General features: G+C 43.7%; 1 protein-coding gene across 2 annotated transcripts in view; it reads right to left on the bottom strand.

The window, feature by feature from the left end:
- Window positions 1-24,994, bottom strand: part of Wasf3 (WASP family member 3) — an 89,749-nt gene extending 64,755 nt beyond the window's left edge. For both annotated transcript variants that reach the window (XM_057765413.1, XM_057765414.1), the window contains exon 1: window positions 24,900-24,994. The gene's annotated coding sequence lies outside the window, so the exon portion shown is untranslated. The remainder of the gene's footprint in view (window positions 1-24,899) is intronic.
- Between the last annotated feature and the right edge of the window lie 1,152 nt (window positions 24,995-26,146).

Genomic DNA, 26,146 nt, shown 5'->3' with positions numbered 1-26,146 from the left:
AGTCAGCAATAAAATATACATATAGTGGATATAACCACCTGCACAGACCTGAAGGGTGTTTGCTTCATGATGAAGGGAAAGCTAAAAAGACAACATTTGAGACTGGAGAGATGGCTCAGCAGTTAAGATATTGTACTAATTATGAAGGATGTCACCACTGGGGTACCTGGGCAAAAACTAGATGGGAAACTGATATGGCCAAGCAAGCCTGAGCAGACACAAAGCCCCTCCAGCTCCTGGGGCTGAATGAAAGCACTGAACCATGCAGAAAGAAGAATGCAGGAAAGTCAAGAGCACTGGGCACCGTGAGTTCCCACTGAGACATCCCTTAGTTCAATGCACACTGCGAGTCAGCTCCTCCACAGAAGTCCGTGGTAGTGGAATCAAAGAGCGGAACAGCCAGTCACAGGGGCTGGCACACCCCCCGCTATAATCATCACCAAAGGACTCAGTGAAGGACTCGTGGCGGTCGCACAGAGAAAGAAGTTGTCACTGGGGAGAAAGTCTTCACTGAATGGATCTAAAGATGAATGTAGTCAATCGTGAGCAACGATACTCGGGTACAGAACTGCGAGTGTACAAAGAAGACACGTGAGGGAAGTGCAAAGGGCTCCAGACACCCAGGAGAGAAGAGAGAGAAAGCCCTAGGGAACGACAAAAAGGGTGGGTAGGAAGAGCACAGGGCCTCTGCTGAGCCAAGGGTTCAAACACCACTCCACAAGCAACTGGGAGGGTTTGAGGGGCTGGATCCACTTAGGAAAGTAAGGGAGGGGTGTTTTAGGGAGGTAGCTGGACAATATGGACAATACATACCAAAAAAAAAAAAAAAAAAAAAGACAGGGCAATAATAGAGCAGTCCAGGAGAGTATAGATTCATCCAAAGCAACATCAAAAAACACAGTAAGGAAAGGAGTGCTGCTACGCCATCACTGAGGCAAAAGGCCTGAGAGAAACAGCTTGAGAGATGAGGGGGTCGTCTGGGCCTGGCAGCTGCAGCAGCTTCCCCATCCAGGCTAAAACCGGGGCCTCAGAACAGGAAGCAGAGGGCGGGATGGGAAGGAGGGCTGGGCTGTCACCCTCAAAGGTCCACCCTACAGACCCATGTCCACCCACATCTGCCAGTCAGGCCCCTCAACCAAAGCTTCTATAACCTCCCCAAACAATGCTGCTTGCTGGGGATCAGGTGTTCAAACAGACTCTGAGGGATGGTTCAGCTTCAACTGTAAGGAATCACATCTACAAGCTAGTTAAGGATAAAAGCAAGACAGAGCTGAGAATTCCCTACAATTCCACTTAAGATTTTGCTGTCATCTCTCTCAGAAGAGTTACAGAGGCAGGAAACATATTTTGATGGAAAACTAAAAATTACACATTGGGAGACAGTGAGTTCCCGGTGCAGGGGAATGTCCTGCTATCTCCAAAGTGCAGAGCTGCAGCCGGGAGCAGAAGCTGCAAATCAACAGCTTTGGCTGCAGTCAAAAATGTGGTTTGGACCAGCCACAAATGAGACGCCCACGGCGGCGAAGGCAAGGGGAGAAGAAAACAGTACGTGGACCGGACGCGAGGCTCCTCTCTGCTTCCTTCGGCTCTCTGTGTGTCAGTCTTAAATCACTTCAACTGGCATTGGCTCTGGTAATAAACTCAGATATAACTAAATATACCAAGCCAAAGAGTTAAGGCAAATTATGTCAGATCTACAAATATGTAGTATCCATATTGTTATGGTTTTCTGTCTCCTATAAAATATATACTCTGTTAAATTTGAGAAGGCTCACATTAATAAAAATCCTCTTTATTACTAAAATTTTCTTAGCAGGTAGTAAACATAACAATGAGTTTCATGCTGATATTCTCATGCACCTCAGACCACTAAGTCATTCTGACACCAAAGTCTTTCCTTCCACACAGCCAAAATCGGATCACTCTACTGCTTCAGTCCTAGCCTAAGTCTTGCACCTGGTTTTCTGGTCTTTTCTTTTGTTCCTAAGAGGCTGATCTCCAACACACAAAAACCAGAGTAACCCTGTCAGAAGAAAGAACTCTTCCAAGGACTGAAGGGAACCACCCAACCTACTTCCCTCCCTGCCCTCTGGGGTGTGTGCGTGCGTGCGTGCGTGCATGCGTGCGTGTGTATGTGGTGTGTGTGAATTATGTGGGGTGTGTGTGAATTATGTGGGGGGTGTGTGTGTGTGTAGGTCTGTCTTTCATTCTACTTCAGTCTTGCGCAGATCTTCACATCCACAGGCAGCAACCACCTGAGGATTTAGGCTCCAAAGCAATCTGTTCTGGAATGTTCTTCCCCAACCCCCACCCTGTTGTATGATATTTTGATCGTCTTCTGATAATAAAGTTTGCATGGATTCAGAGGATGGAGCTAGCCACTAGCTGACCAAAACCATTAACCACAGAGGTTTGAAGGACTCTGGACAGAGAGGAGACAGGAAGTAGTAAGGCAAGGCTGAGAGAGGGCCTCAGCCCTTTTGGATGGAGGAACAGAAGAAGCAGGAAGTCAATGGTGGCTGTTCCCCTGCTTCTCTGATCTTTCAGGTTCTTATCCCCATACCTGACTCCCGATTTTTTGTTGATAAAGAACGAGTAGATAAACGCATCATTGCCCCCACTTCTTTCACATCTCTGCTTAAACATCACCTGCTCTGACCCCACTTCAACTAAAACTGCCACCCCCAGCCTCCTTCCTTTCTCAAAAGAGCGTCCTTCTCCATTACCACCTGTGACCTTCTCTGCGGTACGCGCCTCTTCTCCCATGAGACTTCCCCTCTGAGTGCCGGGCAGGAAAGGGCAGGGACTTATTAATATTTTGTTCAGTCATGTGTCTCCAGTGCCCTAAACAGGCTGTGGCATACATACAGTTGTTACTAACTAGCTGCTTAAAATTAAAGTGGAAAGTGTATCTGGCATTTCATTCGAGTTTATAAGAAGAAACTAGAGAAATGCTTTCAGAAAGTCCAGGTGGTCCTTGTCTCTGCAGTTTTGTTTCTGCAGATTCAACAGAGGCAGGTTGGGTAGATGCAGGGGAAAGCCTCACTCCACTGAACATACACTGACAAAGCAGGCTAAAGTATCATTGAAGTAACCTCTTTACTCTTAACATTCAACAATATCCCAAAGAGGAAGCCATCTCACAAATGCATCTACTACGGATGCCAGAGCAGACCAAATCTCTCCACTACAGTAGGACCTGACTGCTGTCCAAGCAAATCACTTTCTGCAGCACACAGTGTTCCCTTTCTTCTGAGTTCAATTTGTGGTAAAGTTTGATATTTACCAATCAAGACATCTCCCAACACAACACCCTAGTCAGAGACCATGAGGTGGTTTAAGTCTCCCATCGGCTCCTGTATTTGAAAACCTGGTCCCCAGCTGGTGGCACTCTAGGGAGGTTTAGGAGTGGCTTTTCTAGATGAAGTTCACTGAGAGGACAGGTTTTGGGTTGTCGTTCCTGCTTTCAAAGCGGGCACTTGTCAACTCTGAGATTAACCATGAGTAACATTAAGCTTCCTGATACAACGAATAAACTGGCTCCATACCGACTCTCCCAACCAGAGTCTTAGCAGTGCTCACCAATCTGGTTAGAAAAAAAAGAAGAAGAAGAAGAAACCAAGTAAACAGCCAAGCGGTAGTGGCGCACGCCTTTAATCCCAGCCCTCAAGAGGCAGAGGCAGGAGGATCTTTGTGAGTTTGAGGCCAGCCTGGTCTACAAGAGCTAGTTCCAGGACAGGCTCCAAAGCTACAGAGAAACCTTGTCTTGAAAAACCAAAAAAAAATAAAAATAAAATAAAGAAAGAAACCAAGTAACCATGCACCTAACTAGTTAAATCTGGTTGTACCTACAGCCAGCACCTCAGAGGTGGGGGGCAGGAGGAGCAGGGGGCTCAGCAGTGTCAGTGCAGCCTAAGCTACATGGGATACTCAAAAAAAAAAAGTCAATACCTGTTGGGCACGTGGTATGCACCTTTAATCCCAACACTCTATAGGTAGAGGCAGGCAGATCTCTGAATTCCAAGCCAGTCAAGGCTGCTAGGTGAGACACTGTCTCAAAAACTAATTAATTCAATAAAATGTGTACCTGCTGATCATTTGGAAAATAGGTATTTAAAAAAAAAATACAGTCCAGCCTCATAAAGAAATAGAAGCCAGAGGCACAGTACAATGCAATGCATAATAATTTTAATTTATTAGATTAGCAAAGATGAAAACATGAAAAATCTCAATGCAGACCAGAATGTGGGAGCAAGAAGGCACTTGAAGGCTCTAGCGGTGGAAATGTGGAGAGCTGAAAGGGGGTCACAGCTCGAATTCAGCTCTAGAAGAAACAAAGACGTAATCCGTGATGGCAACTGAACACAGGAGTCAACTGGGACACCGGCAGAACTTCATAAACCTGGGGAGGTGCCCACACAGACACGGCCCAAAACGGGCCCAAGTTGCCCTCCTGAAAAAGAGAAAGGGTAACTGGGCAATTCTGGTTTTATCTTGTCACGCACACTCTGAACAATGAAAACATACAAATGCCATCAAGAGCCCCCTCCTGCTCCACCCCACCCCCTGGCCCCAGAAATTCACTACTACTATTTAGGGCAAAATAAATAACATTTGAGGAGTCATTAAACTAACCCTGCTTTGAATTTTTTATACTTACCCTCCAGGACTTTATAAATATATTCTAAACTCCCTTCTCTCATCTTGATAATTTCAATAATGATCATTTATATCAGTCCATTTGGTTATTATATTTACTTCCATCTGAGAACATTATTTATAATTCTTCAATAGATTGTCTAGTGTAGCCACATAACTTTGAAACCTCACCCTCTTCTTTGGAATATGGTTAAAGTTTAAGAAAAGCTGTTTTAAATCCTGTGACAATTTTAACAAATCCTCAAAATAATTTTCCAAAAGCGACAAAAAAAAAAAACCCACCTCATTTAAAAAATCCATTTTCAACTAACAGACCCTCATTCACCAACAACTGAAGGTCAATGTTCTCTCATCGTTTGTTCTATTGTTTTCCAGTCTTCCACAGAGTTACATGAACCATGGATTTGATCTGCCCATCAAGGTCTAGAGTTCAGCTTTCACAAGCTACCAGTCTTGACTGTCTTCAGTAAACCAACCGTTCTGATGGTGGCTCTCAGAAGAAGGCTTCCTGCAACCATGAACAACGCGCAGAGAACTCAAGCCCTTCCTTCTGCTGCAGACACACAATCATGTTCTGTGCTCAGATGTAAGGGCCACCCTCACTCTGTCAATGGAGAACTCTGAAAACCTGGACGATATGCTTATTCTCCAAACACTGACTGGGTTAGAGGAAAAGGCAGAGAGAGATGAGCTTGCCAAAACCATCTCAGAAGCCTCTCTCTTTGCAGGAAAGCCCTTTTCCTACCAACATTTCAATTCACCCCTTAACTGTACTGGTGGACAATGGCCTTCCATTCTTCACAGCTGGGTTTCATGGGAACACGGAGCTGAGCTGTCTGCCACGAGAAGACTGCTGTCTGCGGTCTCGTGGATTTGGAGAATTTCTACAACCCTGGTGTCTGACAAAAATGCAGACAAAAACCGCTGCAAAGCAAGTCTTAAAGGACCAGGAAACACTGTCTAAGAATACAGCATAAACCTAAGTACTGGTTTCCAGAGCCAACGTCAGACTGAAGTCTACAAACGAGTTTCCAGATCAGAACCTGGACAGGGCCCCCAAGAACTTAGGGCAGAGAGAATGTCTTTCTTGGGTATCTCTGACCATCTTCTACGAACCAGACAGGCTAACTTTAAAATTATTCCAGAAAAACCAAAGAAAATCTCTAAAAGAAGAATAAAGAACACATACTAAGACATTCTAAAACACAATAATTAAAAGTGCTGTGTGAGGCGGAGCACCATAACCAAGGAACAGGAAGGGCAGAAATGGAGCCCACTGTGGTGACCCACGGCCAGGAATCTCGGCTCTTGGGGGGCTGAGGAGGGAAGACTATGGAGAGTTCAAGGCCAGCCTGGGATAAACAGTGAGTCACACAGGCCAGCCACAATTACAGAATGAGACCTAGTCTCAAAAATGAGGAGGAGGGGAAGGAAGAAGAGGCAGGGGGAGGGAGAGGGGAGAGAAGGAAAAGAAAGAAGGAAGGGAGGAAAGGAGGGAGGAAGGAGAGAGAAAGAAACTGAATGTACAAAAACGAACACATTCTGTGTTAACATTACCAGAAACACATTAGCAGGGGGTCATTATCGGACATTTTATAAAAAAGAAGAGTCAAATATTTCAATGGTAACTACTAAGGTCTAGAAGATACAAAATTTTTCAGCAGTCTTAAAGCAGAAAGGTCTTTTAAATCATTATGAAGGGGACTGGAGAGATGGCTCAGTGGTTATATTGTAGGGGCTGGAGAGATGACTCGGTGGTTAGAGTCAGGGTGCTGAGGGGATGACTCTGGTTATATTAAGGGTCCTGGAAAGATGACTCAGTGGTTATATTGAGGGTCCTGGGGATGTCACTTGGTAATTATATTGAGGGTCCTGGAGAGGTGGCTCTGCAGTTACAGTCACTGGCTGCTCCTCCAGGTGACTACAGTTTAACTCCCAGTACCTACACAACCACCTGTAACTCCAGGGGACCTACATGCACTTGGTGTGCATGCATACACTCAGGCACACACTACAAACCCTAATACAATAAATATTTTTTTAAAAGTTTTTTAAAGAACTATCTTTAAAATCCTAAAATATTTTAGTGGGTAATGTTAAAAACTGCAAGAAGATTTTTGTTCAGAAGTGTGCTTGTTGGTACACTGTGGAAAAGGGAGGCAAGCTTAAGACTGGACCAAATCTTCACCATCTGCCAGGGCAAAAGACGGGTCAAACCACTGAATTCTCTTACCAGATGCCAGCGAGAGCAGAGGCAGCACGGGGGAGGGGACACAGGCATGGAGTAAACGTCTGGAGAAACATCCCTGAGCATAAATGACTTCGCCAGGATTAAGAAGGGAAAAAGCGCAGACCTGATACCTTCAAAAGACCACTAATGGGGCATAGCCACTGCCTTGTTTACAAGACGAATATCCTGTGGGTTTTAGTGAGATTCGTAAGCCACACACCAGAACTCTGATCACGAGAGGCCACCAAGATATTTTATTTGGACAGTCCTGATTTAAGTAAGGTTGGCTTGCAGGGACAATCCCAGTTCTGTAAACACTGCCACCGCTGCCCTTTCTAAATAGGGGGTTGGATTTAATTAGTAAAGCTCAACTCTCTGCTGAGATGGGAAATGCCAACTCCAAGCCTAGTCAATGCTTTCTCACTTATCCGGATACAACTGTCTTTCACTAGATTTACACTGCCTTGGATAAGTGTTTAGTGCATAAGCCTGACAACCTGAGTTCAATTCCCAGATCCGAATCCCACAGTAAAAGAGGAAAACTCACTCCTGAAATTTGTTCTCCGACCCCCACCACACACACACACACACACACACACACACACACAGGGCATGCATGCATCCACACTCACATACACACACATCATACACACATTTACAGAAGATGTTTAAACACGGGGAGACTCACTGCCACAGATTCAAGCAGAAGACTCCATCCCCTGAGTGTAAGCTAGTGTTCACTGGCCTGTTCCTGTTTAAACACAAGGAAGCAACTGTCTCTGTTCTTGATGATGTCAATTTAACTAGAATTCCCTACTGTCATAGAATGCCGCCTTTCACTAGCAAACAACATTTTTGAGTGGTTTGGGTATAATATCAAGTAAAGAAGATTTAATACTCCTCAACGCATGAAAAAGAGCCCACAAGAATCACAAGGTAAGTTCAAGTCATCTGAAAAAAAGAGTTGGGTCGGTAGTCATCAGGGAAATCCGACCATCTGATCCCATGAAGAGCTGGAAGAGGGAACAGGCTCCGCAAAGTTTGTCCTCCGACTTCCATAGTCATGCTGTGGTGTGCTGCACACACTCGCAATAATAATAATAAATAATTTTGAAGTGGTTTTGTTTCGTTTTTTTGTTTGTTTTTGTTTTTCTAGACAGGGTTTCTCTGTGCAGCCATAGCTGTCCATAGACCAGCCTGGCCTCAAACTCACAGAAATCCACCTGCCTCTGCCTCCCTAGTGCTGGGATTAAAGGTGTGCACCACCACTACCCAGCCTACAGTTATTATTTTTTCAGTTAGGATGGGTCCTCCCAATTATTTTATTTTATTTTATGTGTTTGGGTACCATGTGCATGCATTGACCATGAAAGCCAGAAAAGGGGGTCAGATCCTCGGGACTGGAGTTAGAGCCATTTATAAACTGCTGGGAATGGAACCCAGATCCTCTGCAAGAGCAGCCAATGCTCTTAACTGCTGAGCCGTCTCCAGCCCTATCAGCCTCCTAATTTTGATACTGCAGTAGTCCCAACAGATGTGATATTGAGCTGAGAGTGTGAAGGATTGTTCAGCACCCTCCTTGAACTATGAGCCTGCAATTGTTTCAAAATAAAAGTTAAAAATAAGTCGGGTGTTGGTGGCACACGCCTTTAATCCCAGCACTCAGGAGGCAGAGGCCGGCGGATCTCTGTGATTTCAAGGCCAGGCCCCAAAGCTACAGAGAAACCCTGCCTCGAAAAACCAAAAAAAAAAAATAAAAATAAAAATAAATTGTAATTAGCTATGCCTGGTGATGCAGGCCAGAAATCCCAGCTTCTTGAGAGGCAAAGGCAGGAGTGTCTCAAGCTCAAGGCCAGCCTGGGCAATTTAATGAGACTTTGTCTCAAAATAAAGCTTAAAATAGGAATTGAAGGGGCAGCAAAATGGCTTGGGTGACAGTATTTGGTACGTAAGTCTGACAACCTGAGTTCAATTTCCAGATCCAGATCCCACAGTAAAAACGGAAAATCACTCCTGAAATTTGTCCTCTGACCCCCGCCACACACACACAAACACACACACACACAACCAGGGCATGCATGCATCCACACTCACATACACGCACATCATACACTGTTAGAGCCCGTGGGCCCCAACACAGATAACTATTTTCCCTAACTGGACTGGTACGGAGTCACGAGGAATAATAAGACACAGCTTACACGGTCATCACGGAAGGGCATCTCAGGCTTCTTCTCTCCTGAAGATCTCTTGCGTTTATTATCCAAACAACTTTTATACCAACACATAAACTGAGTGGGAAAATACCTGTCTCCTAGGTAACCAGGTGAATGGTGTTTTGTCACATCCTCATCTACCTGTCTGCTGTGTATGCTAGCTGTCATATAGGCTTGAATCAGCATCTCTATAAGGCATCCTCCAAATTACAAAGAAAGGAGCAACAAACATCCTGACCTTTTGTTAGGCAGAGACAGCTTGTCTGCAGGGCTACATAACCGCCTCAGATGGGGCCTATGGCTTTTGCGCCTGGCTACCACACCATATAGAAATATGGGCCTATAATACACATAAAAATAATCAATGAATTTCATATTTAAAGGAGGGAAGATGGATATATTTTGGTAGTACAGAACTTGCCTGGCATGAACAACGTCCTCCATCCGATGTTCAATATTAGTAAGTAAATAAATATTAATTGCATTTCTATATAACAGCAAACCCCCAAGAAGAAAATGAAAATATGTAGATGATCCTTCTGTGTGTTTGGGAACCTATTTTACATCTTTCTTGAAACAGCACATACAACGGTTAGCATCAGCAGCATGCAGCTCCACACCACACTAGGCCAGTCATGTTCCCAGACACACCGAAATCACCCGGTTAACACCCCCAAAACCTCAGATCCCATGTAGTGCTCCAGAGGGGATCACAATTCAGAGACTAGATCCCAGAAGTCAGGATTTTGGAAATCCCAAAGGTAAACCATCCCTATAGGAAGCAGTACCTTTCAGACGTATGTCCCAGGACCATTTTATGGCACGGAACCTCAGCCGGTGCTAAGAAGAGGAGTGCTGGATAGCTTTATGTCAACTTGACACAAGCCAGAGTCATCTAAGAGGTGGGAAGCTCAATTAAGAAACTGTCTCTAAAAGGCTGCTCCAGAGGCAAGCCCGTAGAGCATTTTCTTAATTAGTAATTCATGGGGGAGAGCCCAGTCCATTGTGGGTTGCTGGGCAAGTGGTCCTGGGTTCTAAAAGAAAGCAGGCTGAGCAAGCCATGAGGAGCAAGCCAGTAAGCAGCACCCCTCCATGGGCTCTACATCAGCTCTGCCTCCAGGTTCCTGCTCTGCCTGAGTTCCTGTCCTGACTTTCTTCAGTGATGAACAGTGATACAGAAATGTAAGAAGAAGAAAAAAATCCTTTTCTTACCCATCTTGAATGCTTTGAATCAATAAAATAAACACAGAAAATCATAAAATTATAGAAAACTGAACATTAAATTCAATGCCCAAAAACATCAAGGAGAGTCAAATGTCAGTTTAATCAAAAATTACTGAAGAAATGTTTTTTGAAAAGAAGGGATAGAAGGAAGGGAACATGGTTTAAATGGGATAATGAAGTATGAAGAGTCAGGAAGAAAAGAACTAAGACACTGGGAACAACAGTCAGTGTCAGGTATAACTGGAAATAAACAGACTTTCAAGTTATATATAGAAGACTTTGAAGAAAAAAGCCCAAAACATCAAAATATTGGAATGATATTCAAATAAAACTTTCTGAAAATAAAGGACATGAAATGACATATTTTAAGAGCCAAATGGGAATGCTAAGGACAAAGAACTTTAAAGTATGCCCTGGTAAACTATTAAATCTAAATCTAAGCCGGCCGGTGGTGGCATACAACTTTAATCCCAGCACTTGGGAGGCAGAGGCAGGAAGATCTCTGAGAGTTCAAGGCCAGGCTGGTCTACAGAGTGAGTTTCAGGACAGTAACGGTTACACAGAGAAACCCTGTCTTGAAAAAATATTTTAAAAATTCTAAATCTAGTACGCTACATTTGAAGAGTACAGAAAATGTCCTCAGGGCTACAGAGAAACAGATGAAAGCGTGGAGAATGAATGCCTGCATCAGATTTGACAAAACAAAAGCAACACAGAAGTCGAAAATCATTTTAAAAATTAAGGAAAATAAATGAAACTAAAGATAGACAACTGAGCTTCCTTCCAGTATCAAGGCCATTTAAGTACAGATACACATACATGTGAACAAGCAGACTCAGAGAACTTACACACCATCCCTCCTGAGGGTTCCACCCATGCTTCTAAAACCCAGGCTCATCACTTGGGCCACACTCACAGCCGATTATCTCAATAATAAGTTCTCAGTTATCCCCCACATGGTACGCAACTAACACCATCCTAGGGAGATCATGAGCAAGAGGTGGCTCATTCTCTTCAACAGGAGCATCAGAGCCGGAAGTCTCTCAGACTGAGGGGTTACTCAAGCAACCGGAGGAAAAGGAGAGTGAAGAAGTGGACATTTTGTGTATTGAGTTGTAGCATGAAGGAGAAACAAGACTGGGGCATGAGGCAGAGGAGACGGCTCAGTGGTTAAAAGCACTGTTGCTCTTCCAGAGAACCCAGGTTGGCTTCCCAGAACCAACATGGCAGCCCAAAACTCCACAGTCCAACTCCAGGGGATTCAAAGCCCTCTTATGGCCTCCATAGGTACTGAATGCAGGTAGTGTGCATACATACATGGAGGCAAACACTCGTATACATGAAATAAAAATACATTAATTAATGACGGCTAAACCTTCTATGCCCTAAATATGTAGAATACCACCAAGATATTGAGAGGTAAGGGGAGAGAGAGGAGAACACAGTGAGGTCACTATGACGATGCAGGTAATAGGCGAGAAGAAAAGGATGCTAGTCAAAACAGGCAGGCCAAAATGAGCAAGACATTAAGGTGCTCCTGAAGTTGCTATTTCAAAGGTAATCACTAGAACAAGAAAGTCTTTCCTGACATCCAAAGAATTTAATCAATGAAACAAATCTAACAATGACTAAGTAAATAACGTGAACTGAAATATAGACATAATTGTAACAGTGACAGAACTGAAAACAAACATAGCTATTATATAGCAATTAATGTAAATGATCCTAACTTGCCTATTGAATGGAAAATACTTTTCAAATTGTTTAGAGCAAAGTTTAACTATTTTGGTTATATGAGTCATGTTTGAAATGCAGAATAATTATGCATTTATAGGAGGTTCAAATGCATACTCAAAAGGTTGAAGAGTAGACAAAAAATTATTAGGCAAATGGAAATATTATGTTTTAATAATATCAGATAAAATAAAACTCATGACAAAACTACTGACATAGATAATGACTACTTAAAAGACTGAAAGTCTTACATGCTTCCAATGAAGGAAAAGCTAATGACTTACATGACCAAATAACACATAGAAAACAGAAAGATTGAAGAAACACCATCAAGGGGTCATACCAGGAATGTAACAATGTTTCACTATTAGCAACTGTGGCAAGATAATTCACCAAATTAATAAACAGCAAGAGAAGAATTATATTGTTACCTCCAGAGAGGGTGAAGAAGCTTTTTGATAGAATTCAACACCCACTCACAAACACAACAACAACAAAAAAATCTCTTGAGGCAAGAGAGATAAGTTCAGTGGTTATAGAGTGTATATCCATCTTCCACAGAACCTTGGATAGGTTCCCAGCACTCACACTAGGTGGATCACATCGCTATAATTCCAACTCCAGAGGCTTTGGTACCCTCTTCTGGCCTTCACAGGAACCTGCATTCACATGTACTTTCCTAATGCATGCGTTTATGGCTAAGAATGTTACTCTGAGTACAACTTTAGCTGCATCTCATGTCCTTACATAGAGTATTTTCATATGGATTCTAATCAAAATATTTCTAAAATGTGATCATTCCTATTATAACATCTTCTCTGACCATGGTTTACTTAGGGAATCATTTTCTGGACACATTTGGCTATTGGATTCTGTATAATTTGAAGAACAGCATTCTTCTTTGTTTGAGTCCTCTAGCACCTGCTGGGATTTTCCTTTGCTTCAATGAGCTGGGAGCTTGTGTAAATGTCTGCGTGAACTTTAAAGAATGTGTGTTCATAGCTTTTAGGAGCAACATCTGGGCATGTCAGAGAAATGTATTAATTGTGTCATTCAAATCCTTATGAAATTTAGTTCCAGCTGCTGTAGAAAATGTGTTTATTAAAAAAAAATCCTACAAGTTATGGCTTTAGGTTTCATTTTAAAACTAACCTATCAAAACTAGAAATATTTCTAATTATGTAGACACTCTGTTATGGAGAATAGAAAAGTAAATTACCTCCCCCACAATTATTTTTTAAAAATCACATTTTTTTCAACTAACCATTACTCAAAATAGCTTAATGTCACCTGCCTGGAAAATAAAGTAATTTCTTTAGACATCATCCCAAGTTTAATTGGGTCATATCCATAACTCTGGGGAGCACAGCAATTTGTTTAATTACACAGAGGTACATTTTGCAACTAATTCATATTGCTGGGTACACATGAAGACAGCAACTCTCCACAAGACACTCTCGACAGATTACTGACTTTTTATAGCTCAGGGAAACTGTTTTCCCCAAATTAAAATTACCATGGCCCTGCTATGCAAAAACAGGCAAATGTCACTCCCCTCTTCAGTGCCCACAGGCTGTCCTTCTGGGCTGAGAAAGGGCTTAGAATCATTCCTGCTCATAGGACAGACAGCCACCGCTGCCATGGCCACCTGATCTAAAAGTCAAACTGCCTGGACTCTAGCAGAGGCCCTCACAATCCAGTCGAGAGCCTGGGTTGGGTGAAATACCCGTGTACAACCAGTCCTTCCAGGAATGTCAGAAGTTCTCTCTCACTGGCGACAGACTACGAAGTACACATCCCATAAGAACGGTACTAAGCTGATCCTCTGAAACTGGGGGCAAGTGTTTTGGCTGTAAAATGTCACACACTAAATATTCCATTCTTTGCAGCTTGCACACTTGCCATTGCCACCACGGACATCCGGTCCACCCTCACCAGCTGTCCTAAGTCACACACCACACAGAAATGGTATGGCTGTAATCCTACAAAATCAAGTAACAAGCCGGGCTTGGCTCCCAGGATGCAGCTTGCCAACTGTTCTAGCTCACATTCTGATGATGTGATAAAACATTCTGACCAAAAGCAACTCGGGGAGGAAATGGTTTATTTCCCTTACACTCTCAAACATCATCCATTATAAAGGAAGCCAGGAAAGAAACCTGGAGGCAGACACTGAAGCAGAAGCCTTGGAGGAACACTGCTAACTTGATTGCTCCCCCATGGCTTGCTCAGCCTGGCACCCAGGCCTGCCTGGCTAGGGATAGCCTGGCCCACAGCAGACTGGGTCATCCTACATCAGTCATTAATCAAGACTCTGAAAGAGGCAATTTTTCAGCTGAGGTTCAGTCTTCCCAGATAACTTTAGCTTGTGTCAAGTTGACACAAAAAACAGAAAACGAATGAGCGCACCAACCTCTGCTTCAGCACACAGGAAGCAGAACACTCCAGATAAATGAAGCAACCCTCTTTGGTCTCTAAATCTACCTTTACTATACAGCACAAAATACTGTGCCCTGCCCCCATGCTGAGAAATGTCACACAAATCCTATAGCCATCTTACACACACACACACTCCATTTAAACTATGTTTCTGAATGGCAGCTTGAAGGATATGCGATGTGAAATCAAGGATTTATTACAGAAACTGGTGTTCTTTTGATGAACAGTCAAACTACAGCATAGAGCTGAGTTTGGGTGCCCTCACTAAGGATACAAACTACCACTCTCAGCCCTGGGCTGACCGACATCATCTCTTCTGTGGGGGTTCCTAGCTACACTACATTTTCTAGTCTACTAAATCAGGACAAATGAGGTTGAGCCCTAGCACAGCCAGCAGTTTGAGACTGGCTCTTATTTTCTCCCTAGCTACCAGCTAAACCACCCATGACCCCAGCTCCTGCAGAAAGCATGATGCAAGGTGAAAAGAGGCTGCCTACCAGGGCAGCCATGCAGAAGTCCACTAGGGACGCCAGCTGTGCCGAAGACAGAAGCCTCCAAACATACAGATTTCTCTGGCCAAGGCATTGAAATCTTGCAGTTACTGAAGCTGTTAGCTCTGCCATTTAAAATTCTGGCCATGGAGACTTAACCATACCAGAGGGACGGGTCATAGTGTTTCACTCTCGGTCCCCATAGATTAATGATCCTCAGAATTCACATTTAGCTCTTTATTGTTACGGGTACTTCCTGTGATCTAACTCAGATCTTCACTTAATGGAAGACAAGCAAGAAGCCTCCACCGGCTATGGCCAATAAAACCACAAGCATCTCAGACAATAAACACACCCACTTAAAAACAACTAGCAACTTTCATTTACCCACAAGCAGACCTAAATTCTTTGTACAAAAAGAGAAAGCACCCTGAGTATATAAAAATGCAGAATAAGATGCTGGGTCTAAATTAAGTCTGACAGTCATTAGATATCAAAGACCAAAACAGTAAAGCCATAAACTTCCAAGTGCGTACTGGCAAAACAGAGTTAATAAATAGACTGAGAGTGTGGCAGCTGTATGCCTGTCCTAACCATTTTATTGCCTGTCCCAGCTGGCTTTCTGCTGTTGTAATAAATGCCTGACCAAAAGCAAATTGGGGAGGAGGTTTTTTCGGTTTACAGATTACAGCCCATAACTGAGGAAAGCTGAGGGAGGAACGTGAAGAAGGACTAAAGCAAAAGCCAAGGAAGAATGCTATGGTGCTCACTGATTTGTGATATAGATATGAATAATTTGCATTGGCACTGATTTTGGTCTATTGATATATATTTCTGCTCTTGACTAAGGTATTATGATTACACAGTTCATTTAAAAATGTAATGTATAATTAAGATAGATGAGCATCTTTAATAGTCAAGCTTCGTAGTCATGTTAGGTTTTTTATTAGATATATTGAGATATATTTCAGTTAGATAGGGATTCTTAAAATCTTTCAGAGATCTTCAGAATATGGCATTTAAAATGTTTAAAAACTTAGGACTTTTCATAACATGAGACACATCTGCTCCTGGCAGTACCAATTACTTCAAGAGGAAGATGGGCACCAAAGAGGCTCCTTATGGCATTGATTAGCGATTTGGGCAAGAAACTGCTCTTGCCTGAACTTCTTGATGCTATGCTGTATGAACTGGACATGCAGGACCCACAGAGAAATGACTGCTGAACTTTCCTAAAGGTGAGACGATCCTTTGGGGTTTCTGTTTCAAGAAAGAGTCTGCAAGACATTCTGCAGGACACAGAAGAAAGTGACTGACAAGCTGCCAATATAGGCGGAACTGTCTTTCAAATTTTCTTCTTCACGGAAAAATCTTCTGGATACTATGGGCCTGTAGGCTGAAGATGGATACCCCAACGGTATGGAAGAACTTTGGGTGACTCTCCAGACAGTGAGATGTCTCTGTCAATTCTAGAGTTCTGGAAGTAGCTTACAATGCCCCTTCTGTTTACTTAGGTACTATTATATCCTTCTGGAGTCTTTGATGGAGTTGAAGAATATATAGGTATAGTTTTCCTTAGTTATGATAAAAGATAAAATGAATATAAATAGTGTAGCTGTAATTCTTGCTTGATAACTGTTATATGTAATTTTACTATGTTAAAGTTAAAACCTTCCATTTTATTTAAACAGAAAAGGGGAGGTGATGTGGGATTCCTCTCTGTATGTTGCGAATTCCATTGGTTAATAAAGAAACTGTCTTAAGCCTACAGAAGGCAGAACTTAGGTAGGCAGGGAAAACTAAATTGAATGCTGGGAGAAAGAAGGTTGAGTCAAGAGAAGCCATGTAGCCCTGCCGGAGACAGATACTGGAACTTTACCTGGTATGGCAATATACAGATTAATGGAGATGGGCTAGTTTAGGATATAAGAGTTATCCAGAAATACACTTAAACTATTGGTCAGCAGTATTGCAAATAATATAGTCTCTGTGTGGTCATTTTGGGGCTTAGCAGCCAGGAACTAACTAGCAGCCTCCTACTACAGGTTTGGTCCCAGGCTCGTGTTCAGCTACCTTTCTTAAACAGCCTAGACCTTACTGCCTAGGGATGGCATTGCCCACAGTGGGATGGGCCCTCCTAAATTAATTAGCAATCAGAAAATGCCCTACAGGTCATACTCACAGGCCAATCTCATGAAAGCAATTCCTCAACTGAGGCTCCCTCTTCCAAAGTGGCACTTGGTTGTGTAAAGTTGACAGCTAAAGCTAACTATAACAGCATGGGAGCCTTCTACAATTCTTCAAGATTCGACGCTTTTGTGATTCTTTGTGTTTGTTTTAAGGAAGTATAGAGCTTATGTAAGACACAAACAGCAGAGAAGTTGTGAAAACTGTGAGTACAGCTCAGGTATGAATTTATCATTATCCCGGACAAACCTTGAAACTGCTATAAACTGTGATGTCAACTTTGAAAAATAAATAACAGTTTAATAGTCAGAATATTTCAAAGAATGATTCAACTGCAGTGTAGTCTTGAGAAACGATATCGCATTGTATAATTAAAACCAGTTGCCCAGTGACTGGGGAATTGGGGGACTTCTGCAACTTCTAGTTTTATGTTAAAAATCAAAAAGCCAGGCTTGGTGGTACTATTGAGGCTGGGGAGTAGATCCAAGAGTGAAGCCCAGGCCTCACACAAGGACTGCAAAATTAGCATCCAAGAAAAAAAAAAAACCTGCTGGCAAAGAGGAAGAGGGACACTTGACCCAACAAAGCCAGTGAGTAACTGACTCCACACACATGACAAGGCGCAACACAAGCACCTGGACCTTTGGGGCACCTCTCCCAGGAGCCCCTCCCTGCTCAGATCTGCTTCCTACCTATCCTTGCTCAATACAGCCAAGCTTTATAAGTATCAGACGCGGGCCTCTGTCCATTTCCCCTTTCTGTTCAGAGACACAAAATCCTGGAAGTCCCAGCAGCCACCTCCGGAACTCCACACTGCTGATGTGGGAAGGCAGGGTCCCTTCTTCAGGTTGGCAGTCTCAAGGACGGAAGAATTTTACAGCTGACACAGGTTTTAAGTGAAGGGGTCAGAAAAGTAGAAGAAAATGGTAGATAAAGAGGGAGAACAGAAGACACTGAGTTCCAACTCAGAAAAGCAGGAAGGCTCAGCAGTGAGGAAAGGACCTCTGGGTATAAAAGTTCATCTCTCAGGGGCAGTAAGCTGGCTAGATGGGTAAAGGAACTTGCTACCAAGCCTGAGGAACTGCATTTAATTTCCAGGACCCATAAGGTAGAAAGAACTTCTTCAAGTTGTCCTCTGATCTAAACAGGAGGAGGGGAGGGGAGGGCAGGGCGGAGAGAGACAGAGACAGAGAGACAGAGAGAGAGAGAAAGGGAGAAAAGAGAGAGAGAGAAACAGAGAGGGTGAATATAGTGAATATAATAATAAAAATATTTTAAGTACATCTCTTACTAAAGGAATAGTTATTATGAGATCTTTAAAGTATAACATAGCTTAAAGTATAACTGAGGGCTGTTTCTGTCCATTTATATTAATATTCTCTCTCTCTCTCTCTCTCTCTCTCTCTCTCTCTCTCTCTCTCTCTCTCTCTCTCTCTCTCTTTTGGAAACAGTGTTTCTCTGTGTAGCCCTGACTATTCTGGAACTCTCTCTGTAGACCAGGCTGGCCTAGAACTCACAGAGACCCACCTGCCTCTGCCTCCCGAGTGCTGGGATTAAAGGTGCACGCCACCGTAGCCCAGCTCATGATATTAACTCTTTTTTTTTTTTGGTTTTTCGAGACAGGGTTTCTCTGTGGCTTTGGAGCCTGTCCTGGCACTAGCTCTTGTAGACCAGGCTGGTCTCGAACTCACAGAGATCCGCCTGCCTCTGCCTCTGCCTCCTGAGTGCTGGGATTAAAGGCGTGCGCCACCATCGCCCGGCATGATATTAACTCTTAAAGTAGGATGTTCCTTGTAGTCTTGTATTCTTTTGGGCAATTTAACTATCACACAGCTCCATCTAGCACAGGTCCAGGGCCAGAGGCACAACTTAGAACCTGCACTCTGACTAAGATCACGTAGCGGTAGTTTAAAACAAATAAACGAGAAAGACAATCTATAAAATAATCGTGATTTACCAGGAGAAAACAGTTTCTCTGAGTGGACTGAACACTGCTGTCCTGTTTGCTTCCTCTAGCTGTGAGAAACACCATGGCCAATAGCAGCTATGGGAGAAAAGGATTTATTTGACTTACCCATCCTGATCAAAGCCTATCATGGGGGGAAGTCACGGCAGGAACCTGAGGCAGGCGCATAGGTGGGGGCCACAGAGGAGCACTGCTCACTGGCTTGCTCTCCACAGCTTTCTCAGACTGCCTTCGCATAGGACCCCAGACCACCAGCCTAGTGGTGACACCACCCACAGGGGGCTGGGCCCTACCACATCAACCATTAGTCAGGAAAATGTCCCACAGACACTCCCATGGGCCAACCTGACAGAGACAATTCCTCAGTTAAGGTTCCCTTTTCTCAGGTGACTCAACCTGGGTCAAGATGACAAACACTAACCAGTGTATCTTCTAATCCAAAGACCAAAGCTAACAGGATGGCTCAGTGGGTAAAAGCTCTTGCTGTCTGACTCCATGTTCGAAGGAAAAGACAGACTCCTGAAATGTGACCTTTGACCACACACACGCCAAGGCACACACAGGCACACAGACACAAACACACGCACATAACAAAATAAAAATTTAAAAACCGAAACTTCATAAGCTCTGACATATGACACAAGTAGAAAAATCCCCACCACAAAATATTTTATGCAAAAATATATTATAAACGTTGTGCAAGATTAACTTGAGGCCATATGTATGATATACACAAAACACTAGTGAATTCTGTGTTTGTACATGGATCCCATACCCATGATACTTCATTATGTTTATGCGGAAACTTCCAGCATCGAAAGCACTTCTGATCCAGAAGAAGGATACTTAAACAGGAGCTTGATCACGTCAAGCAACTACAATGGTACCTACGACACAGGCATCCAAACATAAGGATTGACTGCTAAAGTTGAGATGTCAGCACTCCACGGTCTGGTTTAAAGTTTTGACTGCCAGAGATATGTGCCAGGGAGATGGTAAGATGAGAGACGAGGCCTGGTGGGACGTTTCAAGGCATCGGGGCTGTGGTACTAAAGGACCTCGGATTCCTCTTCCCACACTTACACTGGCCTTGAAGCACTGAGTCACTTATATCATGATGTGACAACTTGTCATATGCCTAAAGACAAAAGAGGGCCAATGGATCACAGCCTAAAACACTGAACCAAAACAAACCTTATTCACTTTGTTATAAGTTTGCGGACATTTGTTACCCTAACAGACTAAAATGACGAGCACACTGAAAAGAAAGGAAACTGTACAATTACATGGCAAAAGAGTCAATATATACGTATAAATATATATAATAAATAAATGTAAAATTACATGGTAAAAGAGTCTACATATAATACATATTTACTCACATTTATATTTATATCTAAAATATGTAATACGACAGAAGACACTTTCGACCAATTTCAGCATTTATTCAGGATTTATTTGGCTCCACTAATCTGATGGTAAAGAGGACCCTAAAAATGTGTTCCAGGAAAAGTTTCCAAAAAAAAAAAAATAGAAAGTGAAGTCTATGCCTGGTGATATAGGCTAGTAATTGCAGCTATTTATCCCAGCTATCCAAGAGAGTGAGGCAAGAGAATCCTAGGATTCACTGGAGCAGCCTGGGTAACTCAGTGAAACCTATCTCAAAATAAGAAACCTTTAAGAGGACTCGGTGGATGGCATACCTAGCATGGCCAGGGCATAGGTTTGTTTGTACTAATCGTTTGTACCACCCAGGAAAGGTAAAACACAAAGCTGAAAATCATCCCAGATGCTAAGAGCAGAACCAAGGCATAAAAGCTTGAGCTGGAAGATGAGAGTGTACCCTAGGATATTTGGAGCATCTAAAATTGAAATAAAAAGTTATTTAAAAGTGTCCTCGGGGCGGGGGGGGAGACAAAAACAGAAGAAAAGAAAAAAACGAAACAAGGTGGTAACCTCCAAGAGTGGGCATGGGTGCAGGGAAACGCGAAGGAAGAAGCGACTGAAATGTGAACGTGGAGAAGTCTCTGTCAAGGGCTGTCTGCCAGCCTAGGAGCACGGGCTCTGACCAAACAGCCGGCCTTGAGGCAAGTGCAGACATAACTCAGAGAGAGTACTCATTCATCAATGAAAAAGACCGAAGGAAAATAAGGGGGGATACTCCCCCATTTGAGGACAACATGACCTCACAGGGAACCCAAAGACAGACTAGCCCAAGCTGGAATCCATTCAAATAAGAACTACCCTATTCTTAAAACTCCATGTCTTGAGAAAGAAGGAAAAAAAATATCCTGTACCAGATGCCTATCTCTAGTGCCCATCTGGAAGAAAGAATTTCTCCTCTTCTCTCTTCCTGGAGTTTTCGGAGCCCAACTACATTGACTGGCTCCTCTCTTTTCCTTTCATTTCTTAATCCAAAGCAAAAAGGTTTGGGAGACCACTAGGGAGACTATGGCACCCCTAGGCCAAAGCCAACAGTTACCTTGAAGTCTCTATGAAGAGATACCTTTCTCCAATATCTCCCATCCAAGTTCTTTACACTAACTCAGACCCTTCCAGGTAAAGCCAAAATCAACAAGGCCGTCCTTCACCCCCACTTTCTGCATCCACCCTTTACTGTTACCACCAAAGTCCTAGAACAAGGCAGTCTACACTCTAGATTTCCACCCACTGTGAACCCTGGTGCACACGGGCCTTAGGGCTCTCACCACTAGGTGTCATTGCCGGCAGAGGCTCCCTTGGACACCAAGACCCTTCTTGCTTCTCAAACACCTCATACCTATTTTTCAAACACAGAGTTCCTCAAATCTCATGCCACCTACCACTGTTCTTACACTCCAGAACACTTGTCCCACAGCAGCTGAGATTTAGCCTGGACAAGCGAACCCACCATCTCCCCATCACTAGCAGCAGACGTGGCTGTCCTGTCTAAGCCTAGATGTGACTGGGTTGCCAACCAAGTCACAAACCACCAAGGGCAACAGAGTACTGCCCTAAAAGCTATCATCCAGCTAGCCTGAATCACAAACAGTCACCCAACCAATGATGAAGTTCTAGCAATTCTACCTCCTCAAATTTCCCTCCTCCCAGCCCTTCCTCTTCCAGTTCATTTCCTTCCCCCGCCGGGGTCTGGGCGGCCAGGAAACGAACAAGCGGCCAAGTGGCTCTCTCCTTCTACAGCCAACAGAGATATCTGCCCTGTTGATCGGTATATTCATACCATGCATGACAAACCCTAAAGTATCCTGAAGGTTGAAGAGAAGTAAATGAATACATTAAGTCATTCATGAAGCTTGTCCATCATAATGCTGACCACACCCCACTGTCGGTCAGGATAGGGTATGGAAATCTGAAAATCTCGTATCTCTGACTTCTGCAACCCAGTGAGTTCTTGGTACTGAGTAGGCACTCACCTATATAGAAAAGGCCACTTGAAAAAAAAAAAAAACTCAAATCTGGGGGCTGGAGAGATGGTTCTGTGGATAGGAGCACTTGCTGCTCTTCCAGAAGACTCAGGTTCAGTTCACAGGGCCCACATGTGGGCTCAAAACCATCTATAACTCCAGTTCCAGAGAATCTTATGTTCTTTTTTGGCCTCCATGTGTACACTGCATAGACATCCATGCAGGCAAAACACCCATAAATAATTAATTAATTTCTAAAGAATCTGGAAAGACATACCCCATAGTATTAAGTTTGGTTAGCCCTAAAGAAACAGCATCAGTGCAGACACAAGGCGGGGAGGGTAGAAACTGATACTCTTTATTCCATACATCTCTATGTTGACATTAAATATTTTTCCCAATGTGCATGTGGTTCCAAATGCCCAAAAGTAAGTTAGAAGCAATGCCTAAGTACAATATAATGCTCTGAGGACCGTGCTCATTCTGGGAAGCCAGGAGCTCAGTGGGTGTTTGTTGCACATATATGAGGACGCAGGTTTGGATCTTAAACACCCCTGTAAAAAGCCAGGTATAGTTGTGCACCTATAACCCCAGCACTGGGGAGCAAAAGGAGGCAGAGACAAGGGGACTGCAGAAAAACTGAGAGCCTGAAGTTTAGTGAGACTGTGCCTCAAGAAAGTCAAAGATCGACAGAGGACCCACGTACACATATACACATATGAGCACACATACACACATAAACTGAATTTAAACAAGCACTTATAATCAGTTAATTAACTTTTAAATAATTGAGAAGGTGAGAAATTTGAAGTCTGTACAGCAATTTAGAGACACACTCCCAAGGGAAAAGCACAACCTACTTTCTTCAAAGGGCATTTCTGGAGTCAGAAATCCAGTGGAGCATAGTACAGACAAGTCTTTTCATATGTATCGAATGAAGATGTTTTCATCCAAGCATCCCAATAACCATTAAAAATTGCCTGTCAACATATAAGTATCTATGAAAACTGTAAAGTATGCCTACACCTACTGATGATGAACCAAGTTTAAGCAGGGGCTGTCCGTGTTGGCATAACCACCTAGCAAAATTGGTTCCGGATTTATTTTCAGAATTTTTGAAATGACCAGCATCCATCAGTAAGAATGAGATTATAAATTTTAAGCAAACCAATCAAGCAATGCTCTAAAGCAGCTTCCCTTGGAAAGCTGCGCAAACGTGATGTTTGTGCACGGCTCTAGAACAAAATCCTTTCCCCTGTTGGAAGTGAAGCAACACAAATACCAGCCCAAGGAAAGTCTCCTTTACAATCCAGGGAGCTTTGAACATCTAAAACAACAGAACTTTCTTAAAAATCAACTCTAACGATCTTTTAGATTCAGAAAATTGAGCGCTACAAGGCAACTGTTAGAACCCTGGGAGAAGGAAGCTGAGAGGATGCGATCTTTAACTGCCTTTGGGAAAGGTCAAACCTGCTCTCTCTGGTTTAGCCTCTCAAGGAGATGAAAGAACTGACTGAAAAGATCCACTGACGGCATTGTCTCGCTGCTTGAATAGGAAAGTTTGGTAAAGCATGCACAAAAACAGCCAGTGCTCAGGAGAATTTGCCCTGGGCGAGACAGAGAAACCAGCCAAGTATATAAAACTCGGTTTACTGTACAGTCGCAGGTATTTTCACAGTTTTTGGACAAGCCAAACTTTCAAAATGTAAAACATTTCAAATGGTCAGTCCCTCCCCTTACAAAAACGTGGATTCGGAATATTAAAAGTCAAAATATCATGTCTCACTAGGCATTTGAATTTAAGAGCTTCGACGCCAAATAAAAAGGACCCTTTCTAACCTTCGGCTTTCGAAAACTCAAAAAAAAAAAAAAATCCCTGCTAGAAGGCAATCACCATATTAAAGCCAAACCCTAAATAATAAAGAATTTTTTATTCCACTCAACAACTGACAAGCTCCCTTTAATCCCAGGCCTATCGCATAGTTTCTCAATAATTAAGAACTCTGCTCTCCACTGCAGAGAGGCTAAACCAAGAGGGAAAACCGGCATTTCCTGGGAAGTACCAAACCCAGAGGGTGGGAATGATGTTCAGTCCGGGAAGCTGAGCCGTGGACCAGGCCGGGAGCAGCCGAAGCCACGGTGCACGCGGCCCGCAGGACCCCGGCGCAGGCCAGGCCGCACGCGGGACGGGAGCTATCGGGATGAAGGATGCGCAGGGAGGATGCGGCGCCACCTGCGGCCGGGAGGGACCAGGGCAGGTCCGCAGCCCGAGCGCCGCGCCCCCGGAATTCCGCCCCCCGTCCCCCGGAGGTCGGCCAGGAGCCTGGGAAGGACGACAGCCGCACTCACCACGCCGCGATCCTGGATCCATCGTCCCGCCGCCCGCACCGCAGCGCACAGCGGCGACAGACGCCGCCCCCGGCCCGGCACCGCGCGGCCACGCCCCCTTCGCGGCCAGGGGGCTGGATTGGCGAGCGCTGCGGCCAATGGTGAGCGGTCAGGAGCTGGCCGCGTAGGCGCTGCGGGGGCGGGGCGCTGCGGAGGAGGAGGTGCCTCCTTAGGCCTCCTCCTCCAAGGTGGGGGAACCAGGAGACTTGGGTACCCCTCTGCTTGCAGACCCTTTGAGTCACCACCTGTAGCCTAACCTTCACCTGTAGCCTAACCTTCGGACCCAGGTTGTGTTACCCACCTCTATGTCCTCAGACACCGTGCAGGGCTGAGCATTCACCCAAGCCTGAGAGGATTATAGCCCTGTCATCAGTTGGCATTAAGCCCCGCTCAGATCTGTTCAGAACCCTCCCATCTTTTTCATCTACAGATTCCTCTTCCTGTCTTCACCCATTCCCAAATCCTATTCCCCCCACCTATAGGAAAGCCACACTGCCTATTAAATAGGATAGTCTTGAACTATCAACTTATCCTGGTCTCGGGTGATGTCAGATAACTGAAGCGAAAATAAACAAGATAGGAAGGAAAGGGAATAACAGAGAAGGCAGTATGCTTTCCGAGGTTCCAAAGGAAATGAGTTTTACAAACAGAAATATCACACATGCCTTCTATTTTTATTTACAATTCATATCACAAAATGGAAACAGTTTTAGAGAGAGAGAGAGAGAGAGAGAGAGAGAGAGAGAGAGAGAGAGAGAGAGAGAGAGAGAGAACCAATTGAATCCCAATAAGGAGCTCAAGAAAAGCTGATTCAGGTTTAAGGCCTTTAAGGCATGTGACCAATTAGCCACTAGTAAATACCTGTTGATAGAGATTTCAGCAGAGTTCACGCAGTCAAGACAGCAGGAAAAAAAAAACATGCACCATTCACAAAATCTACACTGCTTTCAAAGCATTTTTAAAACTCTATCCCCAGTTTCCATAACATAGCAATGTGGAATATGCAGGTAAACAAGATTTTAGTTCCTCTGTAGTCTAAACATTGGCACTGGGATGGTAAATTTATGCCCAGCCCAAAGAAGAATTGACATTCAGACTAAAATTGTCTTTTCTCCTTTTCATCTGCTCTTACTCAGAGTAATGGCCGCCATGTGTATATTCAGGTCATTGATCAAGAACTCAAAACCCTAGAGGTATATGATACCCAG

Source organism: Chionomys nivalis, chromosome 3, assembly GCF_950005125.1.
Source record: "Chionomys nivalis chromosome 3, mChiNiv1.1, whole genome shotgun sequence".
NCBI lineage: Eukaryota > Metazoa > Chordata > Mammalia > Rodentia > Cricetidae > Chionomys > Chionomys nivalis.
Note: the sequence above shows the minus strand (reverse complement) of the source record. Positions and strands in the feature narration are given on the sequence as shown.